This window comes from Melopsittacus undulatus, chromosome 8 (genome assembly GCF_012275295.1).
Source record: "Melopsittacus undulatus isolate bMelUnd1 chromosome 8, bMelUnd1.mat.Z, whole genome shotgun sequence".
Classification (NCBI taxonomy): Eukaryota; Metazoa; Chordata; class Aves; order Psittaciformes; family Psittaculidae; genus Melopsittacus; species Melopsittacus undulatus.
The window spans coordinates 55,328,700-55,356,430 of NC_047534.1; the positions used below are offsets into that span (position 1 = coordinate 55,328,700).

At 50.2% G+C, this 27,731-nt stretch overlaps 1 protein-coding gene across 2 annotated transcripts in view; it reads left to right on the forward strand.

The window, feature by feature from the left end:
- The first annotated feature begins 5,908 nt into the window (after positions 1 to 5,908).
- The window catches only part of ADARB1 (adenosine deaminase RNA specific B1), a 58,957-nt gene continuing 37,134 nt past the window's right edge, over positions 5,909 to 27,731 (forward strand). Inside the window, exons 1-2 of one of the 2 annotated variants that reach the window (XM_034065523.1) lie at positions 5,909 to 5,939; positions 24,578 to 24,614. The gene's annotated coding sequence lies outside the window, so the exon portion shown is untranslated. Of the gene's footprint in view, positions 5,945 to 24,577; positions 24,615 to 27,731 lie in introns of both variants that reach the window. The other variant, XM_034065524.1, reaches the window with a different exon arrangement.

Sequence of the window (27,731 nt, forward strand, 5' to 3'; positions counted from 1 at the left end):
ACAGCGAGGAATTCAACAGCTCTGCACTGCGTGAAGCAGCCACCACCGGTTCCGTCTCTGCTCCCAAGGAACAAGGGATGGGACAAGAGGAAACGGCCTCCAGCTGCACCAGGGCAGGTTTAGATGGAGCTGAGGAACAATTCCTGCCCCACAGGTGCTCAGGCATTGGAACAGGCTGCCCAGGGCAGGGCTGCAGGCACCATCCCTGCAAGTGTTCACACAGCGTGGAGACGAGGCCTCAGTGCCATGGGTTAGGGGTGGCCTTGGCACTGCTGGGAATGGTTGGACTGGATGAGCTTAAAGGGCTTTTCCAGCCTGGTTGGTTCTGTGATTGTATGACAGCAGGAAGGATGCTCCACTTGGTCCAGCAGCCAGCACCCAATTTGGGTGCTCGGATATGTTCCTGTCTGACAGCAGCACCCTGCCTGCAGACCCTGCTCAGTGTAAGCACAGGTCTGCATCTCAGCATTGGCCAAGGGGCTGCACAAGCAGGTGACTGCAATGGAGCTGCTAAACTGCATTGAATCATGCTCTGACCTTGGAAATCCAGGTTCCAGACCATCCACAAAGCAGCTCTGTTGCGTACTGCCACCTGCACGTGTGTACCATCAGTCCCATAGGAACAAGGCAACACAGGCACACACATGGTGTGAAGTAGGGGCTGGGTTTTGGCAACCAGTGCCAATTACACCCCAACCAGTTTGATGCCTCCACTGCATGGAAACCTCAGCAGCTGAGCTGGGGCTATGGTGTGTGTGTGAATAATCAGAGCAGGGATGGCAGCTGTGCTTCCCATGTGTGCTGCAGGCAGGCACGCACTGCTCTGGTGAGGATGCTGTTGTGCTTCCATAGGACAGAGCTGGCCACACATTGTATGGTCTGGGTTAAACATCCTCCTTTTGCTGAATCCCTTTAGAAGCAGGTTCCCCAGAGCAGGCTGCTGCTCCATCAGGGATCACATGGCAACAGTGAGGGGAAACTACCAAGCTTGGATCTGCTGCTTAGAGCTGTCTGGGGATGCAGTTTCTGTTGGGTTGGTGGCATGGATAGGATGGAGGAGGTGATAGGTCCATCAGTGGATTCACCATATCCTGCAGGTCTGGATGAATCCCAGCCTGGTTTGTGTTGAAGGGACCTTAAAGCTCCTCCAGCTCCAACCCCTGCCACAGGCAGGGACACCTTCCACTGGAGCAGCTGCTCCAAGCCCCTGTGTCCAACCTGGCCTTGAACACTGCCAGGGATGGGGCAGCCACAGCTTCTCTGGGCACCCTGTGCCAGCGCCTCAGCACCCTCACAGGGAACAGCTTCTGCCTAAGAGCTCAGCTCAGTCTCATTGCTCATGGGCAAGTGGCATGCAGGAGATGGCAGCACACGATGTGGAAGGTGCATGCAGACAGAGCCATTAAAGGCAGCAGGAGGCTTCAGCTGGAGGTCAGGGCAGGATTGCAAGACAGTTCCCTGAAAGCACTGCAACACTTCTGGGAAGATGGCTCATTTGTGCAGTCTGTGGCTCTGGAGAGCCCACAGTCACCTCGGCTCTTAAACCCACAGCCCCCAGGCACCCCCAGTGCTGCACAAGCCGCACTGGTGACACTGGCACATCAGCCGTGGCTGGGGAGTGGTGTGGGAGCATCAGCCTTGAGGCAGGCACTGCCCTGCTCCCGATGGGGCTGAGCTCAGACGGGTCCTGGGCTATGGGGACCTCAAGGAGTGAGTCCAGTGTGCAAATCAAACTGCCCCAGTGTGGGAAAGCTGCTTTTGGTTTGTGGTGTCTGGAACACGCTGTGCTTGGCCTTACAAGCAGCATAGGGTGTCCAAGTTCCCAGGGCTCTGATGGAAAAGTCGGTGTTAAAAAGCCATCATTTTATTAAAGCTCATTTAACAAGAAAATGCCAGCACAAGACTTGGATGAAAACGAGGAAGAAGAAGAGCAAATGGCTTGGAAAAATGTGATGTTTCATCAACACCAGCAACTGTGTCACAGCTCAGGGAGCCACTGGGAAGCTGATGTGCAGTGGAGTCGGGAACTGGGTAAGCACCTTGAGGACACCCTCACTCCTGCCCCACTTGCCCAACATGAGTCCTTGTCACCCCAGCAGTGATTTTCCTCTCTCCAGCTCAGGGCTGGGGCTGGCAGAGACCCTCACATGGTCCCTTGGGCCAAAGGGGATGTCCCTGTCTGTGTCTGTGGCTGTCCTGGGGGTCAGCACCTCTCAGCTCCTCCAGCCCCATGGCTCTGCTGTGATCTTCATCAGTGATGCTGACAGCCTCGTGCCCCCCAGCTCCAGCACTGGTTTCCTGTGGGGACACAACCGCTTTGGTCTGTGACAGAGCTGGAACTGAGGAGTGTGGCTTTGTTCTCGCTGGCTTCACTGCTCATCCTTAGGGGGAGGAAAAGAAGGAGTAGCTGGTGTTGAATGCCTGGAGCCAGAAATAGACCAGGATAAAGAGACGCAGACAGGCGTTCCCGGAGGAGAAGGCTTCCCCAGGCAGGAGCTGCCCACTGCAAGCAGGGCACAGGCACAGGATTGTCTATGGAAGAGAGGAAGGATAAAAAGAGATGGATGTTTCCAGCACGGACTTTTGTGCTGGTCCTCAGCACCCTCCCATTGAACATCCCTATGGGTCCTTACCCCGCTGGGGGTGAATGGGGAGAGGGAAGAAGCCACGTGGGAGCCTGTGTGACAGTGACATGAGTGCTCTAGGGGAAGCCTGCCAAGTCCCCAGCACCGGGTTTCAACAATAGCAGGGGTGGTTGCTGCAGCAACGTGTATAGGGTTTGTCTGATTGGTGTCTGCGAGGCCCCTGCCATGGCTGTGCACACCCTGCTGTGGGATGGATGGGAGATGCCAGAGGCGCTTCCCACCGGCACATCTGTGGGTTGAAGCCTTAGAAAACTACTGGGTTTCTTTAAATATGTTATCTTTGATGTCCTTAAATTCCCTTTTGGATCCTCATTGCTTTAAGGGACAGTTTCCTCTTCTGGCAGCCACCCGTAGGTCTGTGGGCAGCCACGGCAGGATGGACATCAGGAGTGCTTTTCCCATGTGGTTCAGCGTTGGCTGCTGTGGGGCTGGGTATTCCTCTCCCACATGCAAAGGTCAATGCTGCCTGTATTCTGCTTGTGTCAGCCAACAACAGGCAGGGACTTTGAGCTCAGCCATGGTCAAACTTCATCGGTTTTATTAACTGGGGGTGGAGAAATGCATCTGTGCTTGGGCAGGGAGGTGGGATGGGAGAGCTGCTCCAGCGCCTCTCGGTACCTCTGCTACTCTCTGTAGCTTTGGTTGGGTTTGACCCAATGCAGAGTCCTGGGGCTGGTTCTCTCCATGGTTGTGTGTCCCATTGAGACCCTGGAGGATCAATCCCAGACTGGTTTGTGTTGGAAGGGACCTTAAAGCTCCTCCAGCTCCAACCCCTGCCACAGGCAGGGACCCCTTCCACTGGAGCAGCTGCTCCAAGCCCCTGTGTCCAACCTGGCCTTGAGCACTGCCAGGGATGGGGCAGCCACAGCTTCTCTGGGCACCCTGTGCCAGTGCCTCAGCACCCTCCCAGGGAACAGCTTCTGCCTCAGAGCTCAGCTCAGTCTCCCCTGTTCTGGCAGGTTCAAGCCATTCCCCTTGGCCTGTCCCTACATCCCTTGTCCCAAGCCCCTCTCCAGGTTTCCTGCAGCCCCTTTAGGCACTGGAGCTGCTCTCAGGTCTCCCCTTCAGGAGCCTTCTCTTGTCCAGGCTGCCCCAGCCCAGCTCTCTCAGCCTGGCTCCAGAGCAGAGCTGCTCCAGCCCTTCTGAAGATGTTTCCAGCACTTTGCCTTTCACTGACTTCCCATTTAACACGTTTCCCTTCTCAGCAGAAACACCGAGTGCAGAACAGCCATTACCTCTTCACCATGAAGAGCACGGCTTTCCTGGTGCTGCAGCTGAATCTACCAGCTTGCCCTTTGCTCCTAGGCATGGAGCTTTCGTGGCTGGATCCACCTCCACCCTGAGTCCTCCCATGATGTGCAGCTGGGACTGAGGGTGTCTCAGGGTGGGTGATGTGTGATGGGTGATGGTGTATCACTGCGCTCCAGGCGAATAGGCTGCAGTATATAGTGTTGAATGTGGCTTCTTAGAGTGAAACATATTACCTGAGGGTGAATTAAATCAGCTGCTGGTTTATTTAATAACTCTGTGTGCTCACTGGGTCACCTCAAAAGGACAGGAAGCTGGGAAAGGCAGACTTGTGCTTGACCAGTCGATGTCTGTGGTCAGCTGTGGCCGGGAATGAGGTTCTGGGACATGATGGAGAGCTCTGAAGGACAGAGGAATGATCGTGGCCATGCAGAGAGAGGCCAGTGCTGCATCCTGCTGCGTCCTGCTGTGTCCTGCTGCGTCCTGCTGTGTCCTGCTGTGTCCTGCTGCATCCTGCTGTGTCCTGCTGTGTCCTGCTGCATCCTGCTGTGTCCTGCTGCATCCCGCAGGCTGAGCTGCCTTTGAGACCTGCAGATGCACAAGCCCTTGCTCAGAAGCCTGCTCCCCAGGTGCCTGCACACCTTTGCTCTCAGCCTGCTGCCATGACCAGGCCATGCAGGAGATGGGCTTTAAAGTAATCGGTGAAGCCTTTTTGTGCCCTCTGTTCTAGGCTGAAGCCTTAATTCACACCATGAGCTGTGAGATACACACGGCCGAGGCGCTGATGAGCTTTGCTGCTGGTGGGAAACACTGTTTGGCCTTCTCCTCTTGGCATGGTGGGATACACTCATAGAGGCTCTGTCCTTGGGTCCTCCTGGCTCAGAGGACATGCAGGACACATGGAACCATTTTCCCTCCCCTCTTTTGAACCAATGTTAGCATTTCTGCACCTCATGGCAAACAGTGACTATTATGAAACATAAATTGAAGACATTCAGGTCTAAAATGCAAAGCCAAAGGGACAGAAGCTCCTCAGCAGTTTGTATGCTGAGCATGATGAATGTCTTGGTGGGTCCTCAGTGCTGCAAGCAGGCATCACCTACAAGCTCCTGTGGGACTGTTTTAGCACTTCTTAAGCTGCTTTAATCACTTCAGCTGTATTTGGTTCCTGTTTAAGTATTTGCTATGGGTATCTCTTGCAGCCACCCCAGTCTGGTTTATGCCACTGCCTCCCAGGCCGCATGAGCCAGGCTAAGCGCAGGTGACAGTGGGGAGGCCTTGCCTTGGCTGAGGAGCTGTGCCCAGCATCAAACCCTGCTGAGGCTGGTCCTGGCGCCCACCGCACTGCATGGGCAATGGCACAGGGCTTGGCCAGGAAGCAGGTGGGGGTAAAGCAGCCAGATCCGAGGTGCTATCCCTATCCCTATCCATCTCTATCCCTACCCCTACCTCTACCTCTATCTCTATCTCTATCTCTATCTCTATCTCTATCTCTATCTCTATCTCTATCTCTATCTCTATCCCTATCCCTATCCCTATCCCTATCCCTATCCCTATCCCTATCCCTATCCCTATCCCTATCCCTATCCCTATCCCTATCCCTGTCCCTGTCCCTATCCCTATCCCTGTCCCTATCCTCGCCCCAGCCCCTGCCTCACGCCCCAGGCTCTGCCCCAGGCCCAGCCGCTCCCCTCCCACGCCCGCCCCTCCCAATCAGCGGCCGCCTCTCCCCAGGCAGCCAATCCGGGCCCGGCTCCCGCTGCCAGCCCCGCCCCTCCCCTCCCTCTCCCCACCAATGAGAAGGGCGGTGCTACCGCGGCCCCTCCCCGCTCCGCGCGCGGCCGGCGGCCCAGGCGCGGCCCGCACGTCGCCGGGAGCGCGCACGGGGGCCGGTGGCGCGCACGGGGGCCGGTGGCGCGCAGGCGCGCTCGGGAGCCGGTGTCGGCGGCGCAGCGGGGGCCGCAGCTCGGGGCTCGGCTCGGCCGGGGCTGCGGATGGCGGAGCGGCGGCGGCGGCGGCGGGGCCCGGGCAGCGGAGCCGGGTGAGGTGAGGTGCGGTACGGGTACGGGTGCGGGTGCCGGTACGGGAGCGCCCCGCGGGACCTGTCCAGGTCCTGACAGGGCGGCAGGTGTCGGTGCCGGTGGCGGCGGCCGCCCCGCACCTGTTGATGGCGGAGGGGCCGGCGGGGGTGCCCAGCGGTGCGGCGGAGCCCGGCCCGGCCGTACCCGGCGGGCTCCCGGGCGGGGTGACCCGGCCAAGGGGCTGAGGCGGCGAAGCCATTTTGAGGGGGTGCCGGCGCTGAGGGAAGTTTGGCCCCGCTCCGCTCCGTGCCCGGGCTGCGCTGCCCTAGGGCCGGTAACGGGGCCGGGGAGCGGGGCCGCGGGGGCCTGGCCGCCCCTCGCTGCTCCCTGGGCCGGGGCTGGCTCCCCCCCCCCCCGCCGCCCGTTCTCTGCAGTGGGGAAGGCGGGCGCGTCCTTGCGAGCGGAGCTCGGGCGTGAGGTGCGGGTTCACCCCTCGGAGCCTTCCCCCTGCACCCCGAACCCCCTTTGTTGTGCTGTGCTATCTGTTGCCTTGGGGTTCGTGTGCCCCCCCCCCGGATTCGGGTGGGTTTAAGCTGTGGTGGAACAAAAGTGTGGCTGCGGCGGCTTGTGAATAAACGTGAAGTCTGGTTTGGGGGAAAACAGGCGGTTTTTAGGACTGAGGCGCGCTGGGATGCCCCCGAGGGGTGTCGGGCTGAGGGGGGGTGTTGCTGCCTGCATCCAGCCCCATGTCTTTGCCTCGTCCCTCTCCAAACTCGGGAGGAGCGGTGGGAGCGCAGGCTCAGCCTGGTGAGACCACGGCATAGACCCATAATGGATCGATGAGCAGGCAGCTGCGGCCGTGCTGGCCCCAGGAAACACGCTTGGCCTGGGCTTTATGTAGTTGTTCAGGCAGGAGCCTAACCCCTTTATTTGTCCTGCGTATCCCATCTCCAGGAGGTTCTCCTAAGCAGCAGGGAGATGCAGTTGATGTTTGTGTTGTGCCGTTGGATTCCCAGGGCTCTGAATGTGGGGCTGCTGCGCAAGGGCTTTTGCCACTGGTTGTAGCATGTTTATTGCTCAGGGAATCATAGACTGGTTTGGGTTGGAAGGGGCCACCAAAGCTCATCTATTCCAACCCCTTGCAATGACAGGGACACCTTCCACTAGATCAGGTTGCCCAGAACCACATCCAGCCTGGCCTTGAATGTCTCCAGGGAAGGGGCATCCACATCTCTATGAGCAACCTGTGCCAGTGTTTTAGCACCCTCTCTGTAACCAGTTTCTTCCTTGCATCCAGCCTGAATCTCCCCTCTTTTAGCTTAAAACCCATCACCCCCTCTTCCTTATCCTATCACAAGCCCCGCTAAAAGCTCCAGCTCCCATCTTTTCCAAGGGTGAATGAAAACTTCCTGTTTTCCTGGAGCATAAACAAGATCCTGCTCTCATTTGATGCCTGCCTTTGGCACGCACAGAGGACGATGCGCTCGTCGGGAGCTGCTTGCTGAGGGAGCGATCTGTCACCCCAGTGATGCATGAGGCCAGTGGCAGCAGCATTCTGGCTGGGGGGTGGCAGTGAGCCAGCCCCCAGTGCTCGGGGGATGTTTAGAATAATTAGTGATGGACTGCCCTTTTACAATAACTGTTTGGGTTTATCTAGCACTCGGCTGTAGTGATATCTACCTCTATAAATAGGCTGGCCTCCTGTGTAATGAGCCTCGTAGTGTAAACAGCCGTGTCTTCAATGACTGCTGTTACTTTCAAGACGGCCAAGACAGATGCTTTTGGGGGGGGTTTGCCAATTGCCCTGTTTCAACTTTCTCCCTTCAGTGAATAATGTGGTTCTTGGCCCATACGACAGGATGAGCAGGGGAAAAGCTGGGTACAGCCCTTGCTGCTCAGAGCTGGCACAGCTTCCCTCCGGCAGCCCAAGGTCGAGGAGTCCTGTCTTCTCCATGGGACTCCTGCTCTGTGCTGGAGTCATGGGCAGCGGCTCGGACAGGTGACGGTGCACTTTTGTTCTGAGGCACTGTTAATTCAGCACAGAGCTCCCTCAGCTCAGTTTATACTGGTACCAGCAAGGGGTGATGCTCTCCATGCTGGTGAGTCCTTGGCTTTTGGGTGAGGAGGAGAGAGCGGCTCGGGTGTGATTATGGTGGCACTGCTTGCTCACCTTGTGCTCAGTGTCACCTTCTGGGATGCCTTCCCCCTCTTTGCTGCGTGCATGCACAATTCCTGCTTTCAGGAATGAAGGAAAAGGATTGTGCAAGGAATTCTCTCATGTTTTGCCATGCAGTTTATCAGAGCGTAACAGATGAGCTGTGGGCCCTAACCCCTCATGCATGCGTGCTGGCCAAGGTCTCTGGCATGGCTTGTGCATGAAAACACTGGCTCCTCAGCTCTAGGGAAGGCTTTCCAGCCTTCCTTTCTCTTTTCCAGCAGGAGGAGAACTTGCTTTATGAAGACTTGCTTGTGTGAGAGGACACTGTGCTCAGCGTTTGAAGCAGGAGGTGTCTCATAGCATAGCTCACACTGTGCTCACAGACCTCAGGCTGGTTTTGTGTTTGCTCTGGGCTTGTTCAGATTTATCCACTCCAGTGCAAGTTTAGTGCCATTTTTGGGGCTGTATGTGCTTTTGGAATGGAAATGCAATGCCTTTAAGACTTCGGTGCTCTTTTGCTTGCTGTGATCATGTAAGAGTCCTCTATCTTGTTTATTATATGCTAACAGTGCTTATTTTCTCTTTAAAATGCCAACTGTGTCTTGACTTAAGGGAGTAAAACCTTCTGCATGGCTGGGCTTAGACAGGACATCATCACAGTGCATCCAGGTCAGGCTCTGCTGCTCCCCAGCAGCCCCCCTTCTGTGCTTGGCATACCCCACACCGGTGCCTTCAGTTGTCTGCAGTCACCAGGTCACGTATCCTGCATGGGAATGGAGGTTTCCTGTTGAACAGGGTGATGGCAAATGCTCGTGTGGGAGAGCCCTGGGTCAGACCAGGAATATGACATGCCCTTGTAGCAGCTCAGTATCCCTGTTTCCACAGTGCCATCTGTGACTTTGGGGATGGCAATGGTGGCTGAGGAGTGTTCCATCAGCTGAATGAGTATGTTGGTGCTTCTGTGTGCTGGGAAGGTTGTGGGCAATGCTTAAAGAAGCTGAAATAGGCTAAAAGAGGCTGTCTGCAGGTACAAGCAGCGAGCATGGCTTGACAGGGTCATGCCTCTTGTGTCTGAAGTCAGGTCAAGGGGTGCAGGGCCACGTTGGGTGAGGATCTTTACGCTGGTCTTTGAGGATCAGAGGATGTGCTCTGATGAAGACATGGACACAGCACTGCTGTTTCTGCTCCTCCTGAAACCAGTGCATGCTTGGCACCTTTGAAACTGTCCATCCAGCTGCTGTGCTATGGATTTCAGTTTCAGCACCAAAGATAAAGTATGGTTTGGGACTGTATTTATGGGTAGAAGCTGGGTTTTTTTGTACCTTGGCTTTAAAGGAAATACCTTCATAATATAAACGTTGTGTGACTGCAAAAAAGAGCTCGGTGAATGATTATGTAAGCTAATGAAATGGCATTTTACAGCAGGTTTCTTTCCTGTTTGCATACAATGTGGATGGTTTTCCTGCTCTTTCTTACCATTTAACAACAGAATGCAGTATTTCAATCCTATTAGTGAATGGTTTTTATATGGTAGGTGTGAGAAATACTTGGGTTTGCAATTTGAATCCCTGAGGAGAGCATCAGCAGGCTCTGATGGTGAGTGTTGGGATGTGTAGCTGCCCAAAGCAGTAGCACATCTATGTAGCCAAGAAAGAGTAACTAAAACCAAAGAAGAAACCCACGTAACCAATATTACTCTTGTCTTGGAGTGATGCTCTGGAGCGATCCTCTCAAGGATATCTGCTTGCAAAGGGAATTGGGATCTCTTTATGCTCTGCCTTTGTGCTTTGTTATGGGTTTATATCTTTGTGGGTTGTGCTGTTTATTTTTAGCTTTATTTCAATTTATTGATGTGCCTTGTTTCCTTGGGGAAAAATCCTCCCTGACGCTGTAGGGTTAGGTCTCTTTGTGTTCCTGCCTCTTAAAGTGAGCCTGCTGTCCGTGCTGTGCAGCCAGGCTTGCCTCCTGCTACCTCCCTGTGTTTCTGAGCTCAGTTTCCCATTGCATAAGCGCTGTCAACACATTGAAAAACACATCACTTTTGACAAGAGGGTAGGGATGTCACAGGTAAGTGCAGAGAAGATGTGTGAGCACAGGAATCTGCGGGGAGAAAACTCAAATTAGGGCTCTGTTGGCTGAATGCAGATGTATTCTTAGACATCAGAGGAGCTTTGTGGTGGGGAGACAAATCAAGTTTCGTAAGGAGTTCCAGTAGACGCTGAGTGTTCCTTTCCCCTTCCTTTGTGAGAGTGGGGAGGAGTGATCTGATGAGTAATGCTGCCTTGCTGTAGGTAATAGAAGAAAACAAAAGGGTTTGGGTACAGGCCTTCACCCTGCCCCTTGGGGCTGAAGAGGGAGGGAGATGAGTGGGTATTTTTAATGTCATTGTAAAGGCATTTGTGGTTGCCCTGATAATGGTGCCACGTAATCGCTGGGGCCAGGATTTCTCTGGCTGAGATGCACAAAGCAGGTCTGCTGCCTGGGGATCCCCTTTTCCCTGCGTGCATCAATACAAATATACCATATTTATACAGATATTCTTGACCGTTTTGGCCACTCAGGCTTTTCCTTTTTGAGGCCTTCTGAAACAGGAAAATGTATTTTTTCATATTCTCTTTCTTTTAAGGAGATTTTAACAGAATGGAAGGCTTGGAGCCATATTTGAGTCTTGCAGGTGAGAAGGTGAGTATCCTGAGTGTTGTCATTCAGAGACAGTGCAGGAGACATATACCATATCTTGAATTCAAAGGACAATAGAACCCCCCCTCGTCTGGTGATGAGTTTGTGCTCTGTTAGTTTCCTTCAGATGTTCTTACATAGGCTTGTGAGGCAGCTCCAACTGGGAAGTCTTTTTTTCCCCCTAGTTTAATCTGTTTAAGTTTGGAGATTGGCAAATATAATTAGTACCTGCCTCTGCCATTCCAAAGGGCTTCTGCTGAAAGGATCCAGCACGTCTAAAATTAGGTTGTTTTTTATTTAGGTTGGTTTACTCAGCTCCTCGTCTTTATTAGCCAGGAAGCCTTGAAGTTTAAACTGCCTTTTCCTTTGCTTAATTATACTCCAGTGTTTGGGCACAGTCTGCTGGGAAGCTGTTGGGGGGCAGGGAATAGCTTTGAGTTCTTTCTTTCGATGCAGAGTTTACAAAAGCTCATTCTGGGTCAAAAAACGTTTTTATCTTTCACCTCAAATATTGAGCACAGGGAGTGAGTACTTAATAAAACAGGAAGGCTTTATATGATTCCCAGAAAGAGCATAGTAGGAGCTTCAATTCAAAAGCATGATCAGCCCTATGTTTTCATTAGTAAAGTCTGCAAATTCAGATTATCATAGAATCCCAGCCTGGTTTGGGTTGGAAGGGACCTCAAAGCTCATCAGTTCCAACCCCTGCCACAGGCAGGGACCCCTTCCACTGGAGCAGCTGCTCCAAGCCCCTGTGTCCAACCTGGCCTTGAGCACTGCCAGGGATGGGGCAGCCACAGCTTCTCTGGGCACCCTGTGCCAGCGCCTCAGCACCCTCACAGTGAGGAAATGGAATGTGTTTAAGGCCATGTTGGGTTCTATGATAATAAGGCAAATTGTTTCCTGGTCAAAACCAGGCTATGGTAATGTGTTTTCAATGCTGCTTTTACCCTTACACTTGCCATGTTTTTCACAGCTGAAGATAGAGGAACAGTACGGGTATACTTAAGTCTCTGAAAAATGAGAAGAATGAACATAAGCTGATGGCTGACCTGTGCTTTGTTAGTGAGAAACTTGTGATGGAGCCATAGGGAACTGGGTTTGTATCCCTCCTCTGCTGTCCGAGCTTGCTGTTGTCTCACACAAGTAGCTCTCACTGGGAGACCAGAGGAGGAGGAGATGACTTCTGTTTTGTCAGGTGCTTACTCATGTTTTTTTATCCTAATAGGCTTTGGTCTTAAAGCTGGGAGGAACTTTGTAGCATGTGTATTTTATGTGTTATGAAATTCTGAAGTTTTATGTAGGGATAGATCTCCTTTGGGATAGCTTCTTAATCCACATCAGAAATAGTGTTTGCTCACTTAACTTTAGGTAGTTTTGGTAGCTGAACCTTGTCATCTAGTTGAATGTCCCCTTTTGGACCCTGACTCTGTGAGGGTTTGCAGCCCTTTGGACCTGTTGCTTGTGGAGCCTGCAGAAAGTCTGGGTGGCGTTTTGAAGCTATGGAGCCAGGCAGCTGTAAGTCTCTGTCATATTCCATGTTAAACTGGAGTCATCTCTTCCGGCTAGGTTAAAACCTTAGAATCACAGAATAGTTAGGGTTGGAAAGGACCTTAAGATCATCCAGTTCCAACCCCCTGCCATGGGCAGGGACACCTCACACTAAACCATGTCCTTCAGCTTTCCGGAACAGCGCTTCCATTTTCTCAGGCTTTGATGTCTTCCCTAGAGCTGCAGCCCCTCTCCTGGTTACAAGCACTCTTACAGCCAGCAAAGTCATCACTGGAGTGCCGGGAGCAGATGTGCTTTCCTGGGATTTGATGTGTGTAAGACAGACGTGCTTGTAGTTGTATCTTTACAGTTGCTTTTTATCTCCCACTGCTCACCGGCGCCGGGTGGTGTTCCGCGGTTTGATGCCATGTGATACGGTGTTTTGATAACAAAGCAGAGCTGGAAATTAGGGCTTAACTGGAAGCAGGGATCATGTTTTACTCTGCTTCAGGAACATGCTTTTGGCAGCCTCCTGCTTGTCTGCACCTCTGTGCTTCAGGGTGGTGTGGCACCATGGGCTCCCACATGAGTGCGGAGATGAGCTGCAGGGGCTCGTTGGCCACCTCTGTGTTTGTGGCTGCATTGTGCCTCAGTCACTAATGAGCACTCAGACTTAATCAGAAGCTAAATTGGGACCCTGTGCTGAGTTTGCAGCTCTTGAGAACGTGAAGCAGGAAAGTGCTGCTGACTCAAGTGAAAGCATGTGGAGGTCTGCTTGGGAGAGCCTGTGCTTATGCTTTTGGCAAAGCGCTGGTGGACGGGAAAGTCTCCCACACTATAGAGCTTTCAGGAGTGTGCAGAAAACCCTCTGTTAACTCCTTAACCTACGTTACATGCTTGGACCGGTGGGAGCTGTAGCATCCCTGCCATCATGAGAGCTCTCAGGTCCTTCCAGTACGGTAAAGCCTTGGTTTTCCCCACATCTTTGAACCTCTTTGCAGCAATTTGGGGAGTTAGGTTAACCCCAGCTCTGCTGTTTTCCATGGTGAGTTGGAAATGCTTCCTGTCTGTGAAGGGTGCAGCAGTCTGAAAGCCTTTGGGTAGTTTATCCCTGCTGGGTGCTTCTATCTCAAAGTTGATTTCTGTAGACCTTAGCAGGGATGGATGCAGATGCTGAGGGACAGCAAGTACTACTGCAGCTGGGTCTGGGTTTTTTCTGGTGCAGCCTAGTTTCTCTTATCCCCTGAAAGCTATTTTGAGTAAGTGGTTGGGGTTTTTTTTGACTCAAGTGAATAATCAGTATTTCATTCACTGTCCTTACATATGCTTAAATATAGTATTTACATAATCTTCTTATATGCTTTTCGTCCTGCTGCTCCTGAGTTCATAAAGGAACCAGGTTCGCCCTTAATAAGATCTATGAATGAACTTGCCCAGAATAGTTCTATTGGGCTGTGGCTCGGACTGATTGCCAAAATGATCATTTATTTATGTTTCTGGAAGATGGCGTCATCCTTCATGCATAAACGGCTCCTTCTGCTCTGGCCCCGTCTGTTCCCTTTGCTGCTGTCAAGAGTCGTTTTTCTGTGTGCAGATCCCTTGGATACAGCCTGTGAAACGATGGGTTTTTTCTGCTTTGAAAGCAAAACGACTGTCGGGTGGCAAACTTCTCTGTTTTCCCGTTTAAGCAGGTTCATCACCTTGGAAAGGCCGAGGCGGTGACTGACATCTGTCACACTGCCGTCGGGAAAGCGGGAGGGAGGGCAGGGAATGAGGTTATCCCGCAGCCTTCCTCGGCGCTGAGGCTGCGGGGATGGGCTTCGGGACCCGAGCCTGCCGGGAGGAAGGGAGCGAGGGAGCTCTCCGTGGTGCCGAGCGGGGCCGAGCCTGCCGATCCCTCCTTAGGAGCCCGATCCCTCCTTCGGAGCCCTGCATGGAGGCTCCAGTCTGTTGATTCCCTCGTGTTCCAGCGTTGGATCTGTGTGTAGCATGGGAGCAGACCTGCTTGTCTCGCTTTGGATGTAGGTGGCTCACTGCTGTTTGCCAAAGGTACCAGGTTTGGTTGCTGCATGCAGCAGATCAGCTCCTCATGGTCCTGGGAGCTTCAGCACGCCAGAAATACAAACTTTGAACGTTAGGCCATGGAGGTGGAGTAAATATAATATACCCTAAGTAAATATAGCTTGTGTTCCTATAATTCCATGTTCTTTTCTCCCTTCACTCCATTTCAGCTCATGATGGCTGGCTTTTCTGTAGCTCACATAATGCTCGACACTGTTAAAAGTATTCCCAGCTCCACTGTTCATTTTTCATTTCCTTTGGCCTCCTTGTGCAATATTCCTTAGGCAAAGCTGCCTGCTTTTTGTGTAGGGTCAGTCTGGTCCAGCAGTCCAGAGGTGAGATCCCAGTCAGTGACTGTTATGAACATACATGGCTTCTCTCAGCATTGGAGCCAGAGCAGCTGTGGCTGCCCCATCCCTGGCAGTGTTCAAGGCCAGGTTGGACACAGGGGCTTGGAGCAGCTGCTCCAGTGGAAGGTGTCCCTGCCTGTGGCAGGGGTTGGAGCTGGATGGGCTTTAAGATCCCTTCAACACAAACCAGTCCATGATTTGATGGTTTGTGATATCCTGTCTGGCTCCTTCAGCATCGAAAAAGTTGTCCTTTGCTTTGTTTGATCCTTTGTTCCTTGCCCATAATTCATTCAAGACTTTTACTTGAAAGAGAAGTTGGCTTTCCAGTCTCAAGCAACCTTCTGTGATAGCTGTGGAACGTTTTCTAAATAGCTGCTCCTGCTTGCTTTGTGTGGAAGAGCCAAAATTAAAGCATTTGATTCTTGCAGCAAAAGCTTTGTTGAGGAATATGGCTATTGACTTTGATTCTGTAAGGTCCTTTCCAACCTAAGTCATTCTGTGATCCTAGCCTTCTCTTGACAAATACCACCTGGTCTATAGACAGCTTGGATGAAGCAAGCTGCTTTGAATCCTATGGGAAAAAAGCTGATATTTTGAAGGTCATAACTTCTAGGCTGTGATAGCAGAAAGCAGGGAAAGGAATTTTTCTCCTCGTATCTTCAAGTGTAACATAGCTTCTCACCATTAGGGAAGGTTTTGGCTTTGGCATTCATACTTCTCCCTGGATTGCATATCTTACTTACTGCCTTCTTGTGGTTCCTTGCTTAGGTTGAGTACATTTGCTATAATCCAAATGGGACATAAATTGTATTAATCAGGTCAGGATAATTCCTTTCCCTGGGAAGATGTAGGTATTACACTGTCCATTTAGCTGCAGGCTTGCTCTGATAAGGAGACCCAGAAGAACAACTAGACATTGGCCTGTCCTAACAATTGTGAGTGAATTGTTCCATACAGAATACAGCACTGCCTCTGTAAAGTATCTCCTGCTCTTGCTCTTTTCCTATAACCATGTCTTAACTATACCCATAACCAGCTTTTTGCACTGGGGAAGGTTGACAGTGATGGTTCTGAGGTGCCTCTGATATGGTTGTTCTGAGAAATATGGGCACAGCACAGCCCTCTGAGCAGTCTGGAAACAGCATCTCCCCCCTCCATGTGCAGAAGTCTGGGAAAGTGAGTATAAATGTGTGTTTTTACCTCCCCTGGTACTTACAACACACACAAACTCCTCTTGCTGGAGCAGTTTGCTGGGCTACAGGTGTCCTTTATCCTGGCATCACTGGTAATGAATGCTACTTAATTCTGTGGTGCAGAGGGATAGTTTGCATCAATGACTTCTGGAGCTGTGTTAGGGTGTTGCTGGTGTGTGTATTGGAGGTTTTCATCTCACAGAGCTCACGTCTTGGCTTCTTGTTTAGTGTGTGTTCATGTTGCTTAGGTTGTCCTTCAGAGAAAAGCCAACTCCCCATGTTCCTAAATCAATAACTGCTTCTTTACACCACAGAACAAGTGTATAGTATAGACATGTATACGAAATACATGAATATGTCATGTTTTATGTTTGGTGCTTTGTCCAGAATAAAGGTTTCAGTCTAAAAATAACTCGGATCCAGTGGAACATGACTAAAGTAGGTGCATAATCTGAATTGCACTCAATAACATGGCTTCTTCATGAATGTATGAGCTGAGGTATGTTTGCATTGGTGGCTGAGGTGGTCTTGGTGTGGCTCTCCCACTCTGTCATTCTGTTGTCACGGACCTGAAGCAAGCTCGATGTCTTCCCTGTGTCTGTGTGCCAGGGGAATGGGGAATTTCCACCCTGGTGCAAGAACATCTGCAGCATGACAGCAGTGCTTATTCCTCTGTTCATCTCCTGCTGGTTTTAATTCCTTCAGGACCTCTTTAGACCTTAGCTGTGTGTTGGTGTATGTGTGGGAAGTGGCACAGAAGGAAGAGGGCTGTGGTAGTGGTACAGCTATTCCGTGCCCCATGAGGTGGGGAGGATGGCAGCAGCATCCTGTACCACAGCAGGCGGCTTGGATGCCATCACACTGCTATGGTTTTGGCTGCAGTGGAAGGAAATACAACCAAGAGATGCAGTTCAGCAAGGTGCCCTTTGTCCCCATCTTCCATCAGCCTTTCCATCCTTCCTTCCATGCCAGCTCCTGCCCTCCTGGGGCCACTTGGAAATGCTTTCTGAAAGGCTGCAGAGCAGTAAAGGTGCTCATGGATTAATGCAGTGTAGTCCCTGCCCTGCCATCCCTTGCAGCAGGTATAATTTTGCCTGAAAAGCATCGATTATGTCTTGCCTTCAGACAAAAAGCCTCATTTGGTTCCGTGCAGCGCTCCCTTCCAGGACACATAATTGCTTCCATTTCTTTCTCTCCCTTCTGTATTTGGAACAGTCATACTCTGACTTGTTCTGTTAGAGCAGCTCTTGGGAGGCTTCCCTTGAATTCCCTATTCCCTGTAGTCCTTCCCTGCTTGCCTTCTGCTTTGAGATGATGCTGATCTGCAAGGGATGGGGCAGGGTCCTGTGTGTGATTTTGCTGTGCAAGATCACAATATAAATAATTCTCTTGTATCTGTAATTTCGCTCTGCCTCCCCAGGAAAGTGTCCCCCTGGCAGGATTCACCTTTCAATCTGGTGGGCCATGGAGCTGCTGCAAGGGCTGGAGCAGCTCTGCTCTGGAGCCAGGCTGAGAGAGCTGGGCTGGGGCAGCCTGGACAAGAGAAGGCTCCTGAAGGGGAGACCTGAGAGCAGCTCCAGTGCCTAAAGGGGCTGCAGGAAAGCTGGAGAGGGACTTGGGACAAGGGCCTGTAGGGACAGGCCAAGGGGAATGGCTTGAACCTGCCAGAACAGGGGAGACTGAGCTGAGCTCTTAGGCAGAAGCTGTTCCCTGTGAGGGTGCTGAGGCGCTGGCACAGGGTGCCCAGAGAAGCTGTGGCTGCCCCATCCCTGGCAGTGCTCAAGGCCAGGTTGGACACAGGGGCTTGGAGCAGCTGCTCCAGTGGAAGGGGTTGGAGCTGGAGGAGCTTTAGGGTCCCTTCCAACACAAACCAGGCTGGGATTCTGTAAAGTTGCCATCATCTGTGCAGAACTAGTTAGTTATTATGATGTTATATAAAATACTGTGTTGTTTTATATATACAAGTGGTGTTAACTCTAACTCCATCACTTCCCATCTGACTGCTGGTGACTGTAATGAAAGTTGTGCCTTTTCTTGAGAGGGGGACATGGCAAAAGTCATTTGAAAGCACAGATGAGGTCAGTTCTGCTGCTTCTAACCAGTGTTTCCCTGATGCATTCCATCTCCAGTAAACTGGGAACTCAGAGGTTGACCACTGGTGTCCTCCTGAAGCTCATCCTCCTGCTGTTGCTCAGCAAGGCTTTCTTTTTGGCCAGTCTTACTCAAGAGCTGGCTCAATGAATACACAGATGAATCAATTCCCATTGAAAGTGGGGGTTTATCTTCTAAAAGCCAATCTTTGCATCTTCCACCAGGAGTATTTCTGCAGCTTTCCCAGTTATCGTAGGGATAAGGCTGCTGATGAATCAGCAAAGCACATTTGTGGGTTCAAGATGAAGTCCTGGTAGGAGCAGACACTGACAGCATGGAAGTACTGAAGCTGAGGAGCTGATGTGGGAACAACAAAGAAAAACCCCACCATGGTGTTGTAATTACACTAAATTGTATTAAAAATACTATCTGGAGGTCAATATGTTTAAGTGAAACACCTCTCACCCAGTATTAAAACTTAGGTTTGACTAAGTCGTGGAGGGGGAAATGAGGCTTACACTTCTGTCCTTTGAGTAAGACTGAAGTTTCTTCACCCCTCTTTTCTAAAATGACTTCCAGTCACTGTGCCTACCTATAATTCTGGGGGCAGCTACTATTTAAGTAACTATAACCTCCTGCCTTCAAGGAACAGTAACTTTGGAAAGGGCTTCTGCCTATAAATGCACAAAGGGTGGAGAAACCACCCCCAAAAACCCATATGGAAAGGGGCGTAAGAGCAAAGAGATTTGCTAGCTAGGAACTGGACATGGCATTTGCTAGGTCCTGTGATGTTAAAGTCAGAGAACTGGTGTTTTCTCTGTTCATCAAGGAGAGAGTCAACCCCAAAGTTCCCATGAGGCAATAAGAGACTTGTACTTGGAGAAGCGAAGCTTTGGTGGCAGAAGCCTGATCTTTGTGCCCTGCCATTTCATTGTTTGGGTATATGGGATCAGCTGGATCCTGTATTAGGGGGCTTTGCTGAGCTCTGTCTTCAGTCTTAAACAGTGTATTTTATATTTCCCTCTGTTTTCACAGAATCCCAGACTGGTTTGGGTGGGAAGGGACCTTAAAGCTCATCCAGTTCCAGTCCCCTGCCATGGGCAGGGACACCTTCCACTAGAGCAGTATTCAGTAGATAAAGTAAGTGTAGGTATTTCTTCTCTCATTAGCCTCCTTTCCTTTGACTATCAGGAGCAACTTTTACTCTTCAGCAAGAGATGTTATGTTATCTGAAAAGGTATTTATCTAAACTCAGAAAGACAAATGAAGATGAGTGTATGAGTTACCTGCTGACAACTCAGCCTATGGAGCACTGAATCAAATTCATCTTCTGCAGTCTCAAGTCACTGTCCTGATACGTTCACAAGTTCTGGTCCAGTTGCCCTCAGCTGTGGCTTATGCTCAGGGATCAGGACATAAAGACCTTTTCCAACCTTTTCCTGTATGCAGGTAATGCAAGCCAAGGGGTTGTTCAGGACACGCCACACTGAGCAGAGCTTGGGGCATGCCAGCATCCTCCTTCTTTCCTGCCCTATCCAGTCTCTACTGGGTGTTTCCCTTGTGAGACTCAGGGATGTATTACAATTTCTTGAGTAAGAAGGTGGTAAGTACCATTTCTGCAACAACGTGGCTGTAAAATGTCTAATGTTCTGTGATGGCAAACACTCTGCCCACACACCAGAGTGGTGATGAAAGTCAGATTTTACACCATAAGTGTGGTTGGTGGTGGGTTTTTTTTCTAACATGCAGATATTTGATATTGAATAACACAACTGCTCTGGAAGTAGTTGTTTCAGGTTTGAATCAGGCTCGGGTTAGAGAGAGCCCAAACAGCCAGCTGCAACTGCTGGATCCAGAGGACTGACAGAGAATGGAGCCCTCTCAAGAGTTAACTTGAAGCTCATCTGCTCCATATGATGAAGTTCATCGTATTTATAGTGGGAGAAAAGCAGAAATGGGATTTCAGAAGTGAAAGGTGATGCTTTCGTGTTCTTAGAAGTCCAGCAGCTGGTTCTCCCAGAAGCGTTGCAGTGATGCACACATCCAGAATCCCACCATGGGAATGCAGGCTGTTGGTGAGACTTGAGTGACAAGCACAGGGTGCTTTCAGTTCAGCTTGCCAAGGCTGCTATGCCTGCTGTGGTGGCCTGAGAGCAGGTCTCTGTGGGGAAGTAAACCCAGTGTAAGATGCAGACAGAGGTCTCTTGGCTCCTTGCTGCATTGAGGCAGTTTGTGTGATGCCCTTTTCCTTGCAAGGACCACCACGTACCTGCAGGTAGGTCAGAGTCCTTGCTTGTGGCTGAGCCCCAAGGCTGGGCTTTGAGGAGAGCTGCAGCTGGACTGGGATGTTGGGAGGGACTGGTGTGTGCTGGGATGGGAGTGATCCTGTGTGCAAGGGGGAGGATACAAGTTACAGCTCTGTGCAGCCTTTGGCAGCTCTTCCCTTCCCAGCTCCCTTGGGGCTCTGTGCCTGCATCACTCTCCTGCAGTCTCCAGCTCAGCCTGGAGCACAACATGGGCCTGTATGTACAAATAGGGAAGCAGGGAGAAAACAACCGACCCGGAAGCCTGATTTCAGCTACTCACACCCTGAGCCTTTGTTTGGGAAAACAACGTGACTCATTTTTCTCCCACAGGCTCTTAACTTCCCTGTGCATGGAGTTCCTGTCATGTGCAAGGTAAAGCCAGAGGATTAAGGAGCTTTGAAACCCTCCTAATGTTAAATACATAACATTTATTTGAATAACAAGGGTAGTAATAATCATCATCATCATACTATAGCATGCGTGGGCAGTGAGCACAGTCTCTCTGGGGGGGTAGGGTGGCTGCTGCTGTTGGATGCCCTGGCTTTTGGTACATGCACACAACCCGGAGCTTTTGTTTCCTGGTTTAATTTGTGCTTCCTGGCTTTTTGTGCACAGTGGATTCAGTTTCATGCTGCTTCTCCTGGTGGGGGGGGAGCTGTTGGGGAGCTGCAGGCTCATGGTTAGCATCGGCATTCAGCTCAAAGGCTAAGCCCACAATGTGCACAAACAGTATCTGTGTTAAGCCCTCTTTCCAGCCTGTATGTGTTATGTCAGTGTACTCTTTCTGTTGAAGCTGCAACACCCTCTTCTCCTGTTCTGTCTTCTTAGGGGTGCTATAAACTGCAATCAAGTTGCCTTCTAATCCTCCACTGATAAAACTAATGCAGTTTATTGGCTGGGCTACGTAAGATGCTTTTTCCTGCAGTCATTTGTGTATGGGGGAGCAGCATGCCTGTGCCCCTTAGATCTTGTTGGAAGGAGGGGGGTTAATCTTCTTTGTGTCATTTGACCTCTGTCAGGTATCCCTGGTTTCTCCCATAGTGAGCACGCTGCATCCCACCTTTGCTCATGGCTGGTCCAGGAGGCTGGAGGGAGCTGCCAGCAGCACTTTGCTCTTGTCCCTGGCATCATGTGTTTAACAATGTCTGAATGAAGTGTGTTGTTTCAGAGGTCATGAAGCAGTAAAGTCTGAGAAGTGACTTCCCATAGTAAAGGCTAGAGAAGATGCTCATACATCCTTAAGGCAGGGTGCAATCTCACAGTTTGGAACACTGTTAAACTCGATGATAATTATTTTGCACTGTTTTACCAAACATTGATTTCTGCACTCTAATGTTAAGCTATACAATCATAGAACCAAGGAATGGTTTGGGTTGGGAAGGACCTTAAAGCTCATCCAGCTCCAGCCCTTGCCATGGGCAGGGACCCCTTCCACTGGAGCAGCTGCTCCAAGCCCCTGTGTCCAACCTGGCCTTGAACACTGCCAGGGATGGGGCAGCCACAGCTTCTCTGGGCACCCTGTGCCAGCGCCTCAGCACCCTCACAGGGAACAGCTTCTGCCTAAGAGCTCAGCTCAGTCTCCCCTGTTCTGGCAGGTTCAAGCCATTCCCCTTGGCCTGTCAAAGGGAAGCATTTATGACTTGTGCAAGCCTTGAATTACCCATCTGCCTCCAGGTGGGATGTGCTGGAGATGAGAGGTTCATTACTGCCTTTTGTAGCATAGTGGCATTTCTCTTTCATTCCAGTTTAGCATCTTCCCTGGTTTAAGGTGTTCTGAGTCTCATTTTTCCTCTCCCCCCATCTTTACTGCTCCCAGTCCTTGAGCTTTGTCAGTCCATGCTTGCTAGTGAAGGGGTTAGTGCCAGACCACAGGCTCTGGGCTGGAGCCTGCCTCACAGAGGCCTTCTCTGCTGCTGACATTGGTGTGAGCCACAAGAGCTGGGGCCAGAGCCATCCTCTGCTGAATGAGCACCCTTGGAGCTCTGAGCTGGCATCTGCCTGCATTGCCCTGCCTGCTGCAAAAGCCCAGTGTGATGGAGGTTAAAATAGAAGTGGTTTTCTAAGCAAGAAAACATAAAGCATCTTCTTTCCTGATGCTGAGAAGGAATGTGGTGTCTTAAGGTTCAGCATGGCTGTGCCATGCAGAAAGTAGCAGTACCCAGCTCTTGGTGTTGGACTGCTGCAGTTTGCCAGCTAGAAAAGAAGGAGTTAGAGGAGAAACGTCTGGGTTTTCCCTATGGATATGTTTTTAAGCTGGACTTCAAAACTGTTCCTTACGCCTCATGCCTGTGGGCTGCTTCTTACCCTGTAAAACTGCCCACAGCTGTCAATATATAAAGGCTTTTTGTACTTAGTTACAGTAAACTCGGTTTAAGTTCCACGTCTCATGTATGTTTGTTTGAAACTCAGGGAATGACTGACTGGGATCATAGAAGGAATAACAGTTTGTGAAGCAGATAGATGTTATAATAGCATAAAACCCTGGTTAAAAACTACTAGCAGTTTGTCACCTCAGGTTTAATTATGGCTTTATTTAAAGCAATGCTCATGTAGAAAGGGAATCATCAAAAACTCTTTAATCTTTTTCTGGTTTTGCTGCCACAAATGTGGGAATTCCATGTCAACATCATTTATAGCTTATATTCCGAGGGTTTGGAAGAGGTTTTAGTGGATATAGGCTGCTAGGTTGGGAAAAAATAGAGGAAATGGTAAATCATCATGCTGTAAATACAGTCTTGCCATTTGGTGGGCTTGAGTGTAGTTCACTGCAGCATGGGAAGCTGAGCGCAGTTGATGCTGTGTTGAGCTTTCTAGGTATTTTCACTACTTCATGCTAAACCCAAATTATTATTGGCATGTTTTTCAGGATTATTGGAAAATGCAACCGTGAAATGTTGGGAAATTGAAATGTCTTTGGAAAAAAAAACAACCCTGAGACTGCATGAATACAACTGTCATAGAATCCCAAATTGGTTTGGGTTGGAAGGGACCTTAGAGCTCCTCCAGCTCCAACCCCTGCCACAGGCAGGGACACCTTCCACTGGAGCAGCTGCTCCAAGCCCCTGTGTCCAACCTGGCCTTGAGCACTGCCAGGGATGGGGCAGCCACAGCTTCTCTGGGCACCCTGTGCCAGCGCCTCAGCACCCTCACAGGGAACAGCTTCTGCCTAAGAGCTCAGCTCAGTCTCCCCTGTTCCATGTCCCTCTCGTGCTGCTGCCCCAGAGCTGGATCAGGGCTGCAGGGGGGGTCTCCCCAGAGCACAGCAGAATCTTCTAGTATATGGTATTCAAATACCTTGTCAGATCTCTTCTTGCCTAAGTTCCCCAGTGCAGTTGCAGGCACTCTTAATGCCTCCATCGGTTTGCATTGCCCCAGGCTGTGCTGTGTAACTCACGTACAGTGAAGGTTCTGTAGGGTGCCAGCACCCTCTTGTGGGCAGTGCCACAGCAGAGGATCTGTGTCTTCTCGAGGTGCAAATACCCAAATCCTTTCCAGGTACAGGTGATGCCTGCACTCAGATCAGCTGTGACGCTGTGTGTTTCTCTGCAGGTTGTAGCTGCTTGACTGAAACAGCCTGTTCCTTTGGGAGCAGCTCCTGAGATTTGCTGGACCAGTTTAGAACAGTGTGATCTTCACACTGATGAAGTCATGTATTTTCTTATCATTAGGAGGTTATCTATAAAAATAAAGCCATCTGCTCCTGTTGGAACAGCTGGGCACTCTATGTGTATTCATGGAAATAAAAGACAATTTCTTGTATTATTAGTCCTTCCTGTTATCCTGTATCCTCCTTACCCTACATCTGCTGCTTCTTTCCCACCCCACTGCTGGTACCTGTGGGATCTTCCAGTTTTGCCATCACTGGTTGCAGCAGCATCAAGAAACTGGTGTTTGGAAAATGGGTTGTACTGGAAGGTGGTGTTTTCCCTGCAGGATACGTTGCCTGTGCTAACACGAAGCTGATTTTAGTCTTAAGCTGTTATTGACCATAGTTTTTGCTGATCTTTACTGCTAGAAGGTGCCGAAGTCGCACATGGTGTTCTACTCAACAGCTCCTTGTACCTATGGGGTGTTTCTCCTGGCCGCAAGTATCTCCAGTCTTGATTAGTTTGGTTTTATTACTGTTTATTTTCCCAACCAGGAATGCCCAGGATTGTTTCTTCCTCTCCCTTTGCTGGGATTACAGGGGAGGTGGCTCTGGGAGCTGTGTATGTGCATTATGTACTATTCATTCATACGGAATCAGCCGTGTGTCCCTTTTATGGTTTGAGTTGCCATTTGTCATGCACTTAAATGTGGAAAAGAAACAAATCCTGTGTTTCCTCTTTTTCCAGGTTGCAGGATCAGCATGTGTCTCTAACAGTTAAAAAGGTAAGCAAAGGTCTTATCCTGAGATTCTTTGTGTTCTGATTGCTACATTCAGATCAGGACTTGGAGCAGGGGCATTTGTCTGAATGCATTTAAAGAGCTCTTTTAAGCTTTATTACTCATATAAAACTGTTGTGGTTGTCACTGAATCCCATCAGTGGATCAGTCCAGTTTGAAAACAGGAAAATACTGTTGAAATAGCTCACTCTGTTACAAAACACAACTTCCCCTTCTGCCTGCAGATTGGCCCCAATAAAACTCCATAATAGATCTACATTACAAGCCAGTTTACTGTAGAATACCACTGCAAACACTGGAAGTTATTTCTAATTGGAGCTGGGCTCTGCACTGGATCAGGGGAGCAAGAGGTGTCAAATCACTTCTTTAGGTCCTGTGGCAGTAGATGGTGCTGTTGGAGTGGGTTTTACCACCCGAGGAGTGGCCCTGCAGGCAGAGGCACAGGGTATGGGGCTCCTGGGGTGCCTGGTGTGCAGCCAGCAGCTTTGGGTTCTGAGGTTTGCTGTGCTGAGCAGTGCTGAGGCTGGAATTAGCCTGTAACCCTTGTGGTGGTTGCTGTAGTTTAGCTTCAGCATTGCTGCAGTACACGGAACTTGAAGCAATCATAGGATCATAGGCTGCTGCCTTGCCTTCTACAGATCGTGCTGTTTGCTCCAAGGAGCAAAATGAGTTCTCCTAAAGAGTGTTTTCCACCTTTTCCTCTCTACCAGTGGTGCCTTTCCTTCCAGGCTGTGTAGATATACTCACCCTCCATATAATCCACATTATCATAATATCACATTATCCCATAATGTTGCATGTTGCTTTTTTGTTTCTAAGAAGGCTGGAAGATGCCACAGTTAACGTTGGCATTGGGAAGTCTCTTGTTCAGACCCAGCATACAAACCCTCATCTGGAAAACGTGTGACTAAAACATTGCTCTTTAGGATTTCCATAGGTTTCTATTCCTGCTCTTCAGGCAGTGTTTGAAACTGCCTGAAGAGGAAGAATTCCCAAGGTCACTGAAGGCGTTTGGTTTCATGCATCGGGATGTGCAAACTTCCCCTTAGTTACATCTCTGTTTGTTTCTGAGATGCGCATAAGGCTGAAGCCTCACCAAAGAGTTGCCCTCCTGTTTTAATAACAAGATAAAGAGGAATTTGCCTTTTCACACTGAGCAGTGAGGATGTCTTTGCTATTGTTCTTCTAAGAGCACTGCCCTTCATGCCCCTTTGACTTACGGAAGGGTTAATTGTCACATGTGCCTCTTGTGGTGGGTAGGGATGAGCTGCAGCTTTCATTCATTGGAGCATCCTGTGCTGGGAGCAACTGGCCTCAGCTGGGTGAAGGGATCTCAAGGCAACACAGAGGCATTTGCCTCTTGAGGGGTGCTGGGGTGACTGCAGGGCTGCTCATGGCACCTCCTTTAGCTGCAGCACTCAGCATGGGGACCCTCTCCAGCGCGCTCCGGCAGCGCTGCAGGCGCAGGAGGAGAAGACGCCAAGCAGAGCGCAAAGGTAGAGTTGGAATTGCTGTGTGCTCAGACAGGGGATGGGCAGGGGGTTGTAACGTAGGCAGGGGAGGTCTGGACCTGTCGTTGCCAAGTGCAACTTTAGTTTGGGTTTATAAGAAGTATTTTGAGCAGGATCCTTCAGCATCTCCCACCGTTTCCTTTTATTAGCTTTCAGAGTTTGGAAGGAGAGCACTTTTAACACGTATGAAGTATAGAGCTGCGGCTTTCTGACTTCTATTCTCTTCTGAGTTTTGACTCATCTGTCAGGCTGTATTTTTCTTCATATGTGCCATTCTCTGTTAACATAAAACATTGGGTGGTTGCTGTTTTCCATTCAAGGTAATCTAGTTTTTCCATAACGATGAGGATAAACCATAGCATCTGTTAAGAGCCTTTTACAACTTCTTTTTCTTCCATTGAATACACAGAATATTTAAGCAAAAGAAACTCAAGTTTTCTCTGTCTTGTACTCACGTAGCACATCCTTGCTATAGAGAACAGCTAGTTAAACATCTTTCAGTTAGTTTCTTGGGGAAATAAACCAGCCACTGTTGCAGTCTGAGGCTGCAGAGTGTGGTGCTCTGCAGAATCCCTTGGCTTCAGTGAGAAGGTTGAGCCATCAGGTGGACTTCGGTTTGTTGCTCTGTGTTAGAGGCAAAAGTTCCCTCTGCTACACCAGCATAGAACAGTTGAAACCTGAGAGACATTGAGGTGCTGGAGAGGGACCAGAGAAGGGCAATGGAGCTGGTGCAGGGCCTGGAGCACAGTGTGATGGGGAACAGCTGAGGGACCTGGGGGGTTCAGTCTGGAGAAGAGAAGGCTCAGGGGGGACCTGATGGCTCCCTACAAGTGCCTGCAGGAGGATGGAGCCAGGAGGAGCTGGGCTGTGCTCCCAAGGAACAAGTGTAGCTATGGACCATGTTGGGAGCAAGTTTGGAAGATTAATCTCCTAATAACTATGTGTACAAAAAGTGCTGGGAAGTTCTCTGCCCCAGTCAAGTACTGTGTCCTGCATGTTACATGTACTGTTTAGATGCTTTTTGCTAGGAAAAGCAGGTGTTACTTGGATTTCATGAATAAGTGTATCTAATTCATCCATTTAAAAGTTGAAGGGGGTTGTTTTTAGACGTTAATTGTAATGGAAATCAGCGAGGTGGTGCTTCTCTAAAATGTATGCAGTTATCTTGCTGTAGTGATGCACTTATAGTGAAGCAAAGGGAGGAGTCTCTGGATGCTTGTAGAGCCCATGCACAAGGAGTCCATATCTGTTAGTATACTAAAATATGACACATATCTTAGTAGCTCTTTTTCTAGCTCTTCCTTGCCTGGGAAGGTGGGTGATGTTAGCAGTGGGAATGCATGTTGTGGAGTTGAAATGTGGTGGGATCACATAGGTGGCATAGGTTCCACATAGGTGGAACCCTTCCTGCTCTATGCAGGGTGAGTTTTGGTGCTTAGATGACAACACCTGAAGAACCAAAGCACTGGAACATATGGGCTTAGTAGTCTGGGGTCTGTGCTAGGTGTCTCCTGCAAGAGAGCAGGTCAGCAAGCAGAGCAACATGGGAGGTGATGGGCTGTTGCAGTGCTGGGTGCTAGAGGAAGGTGCT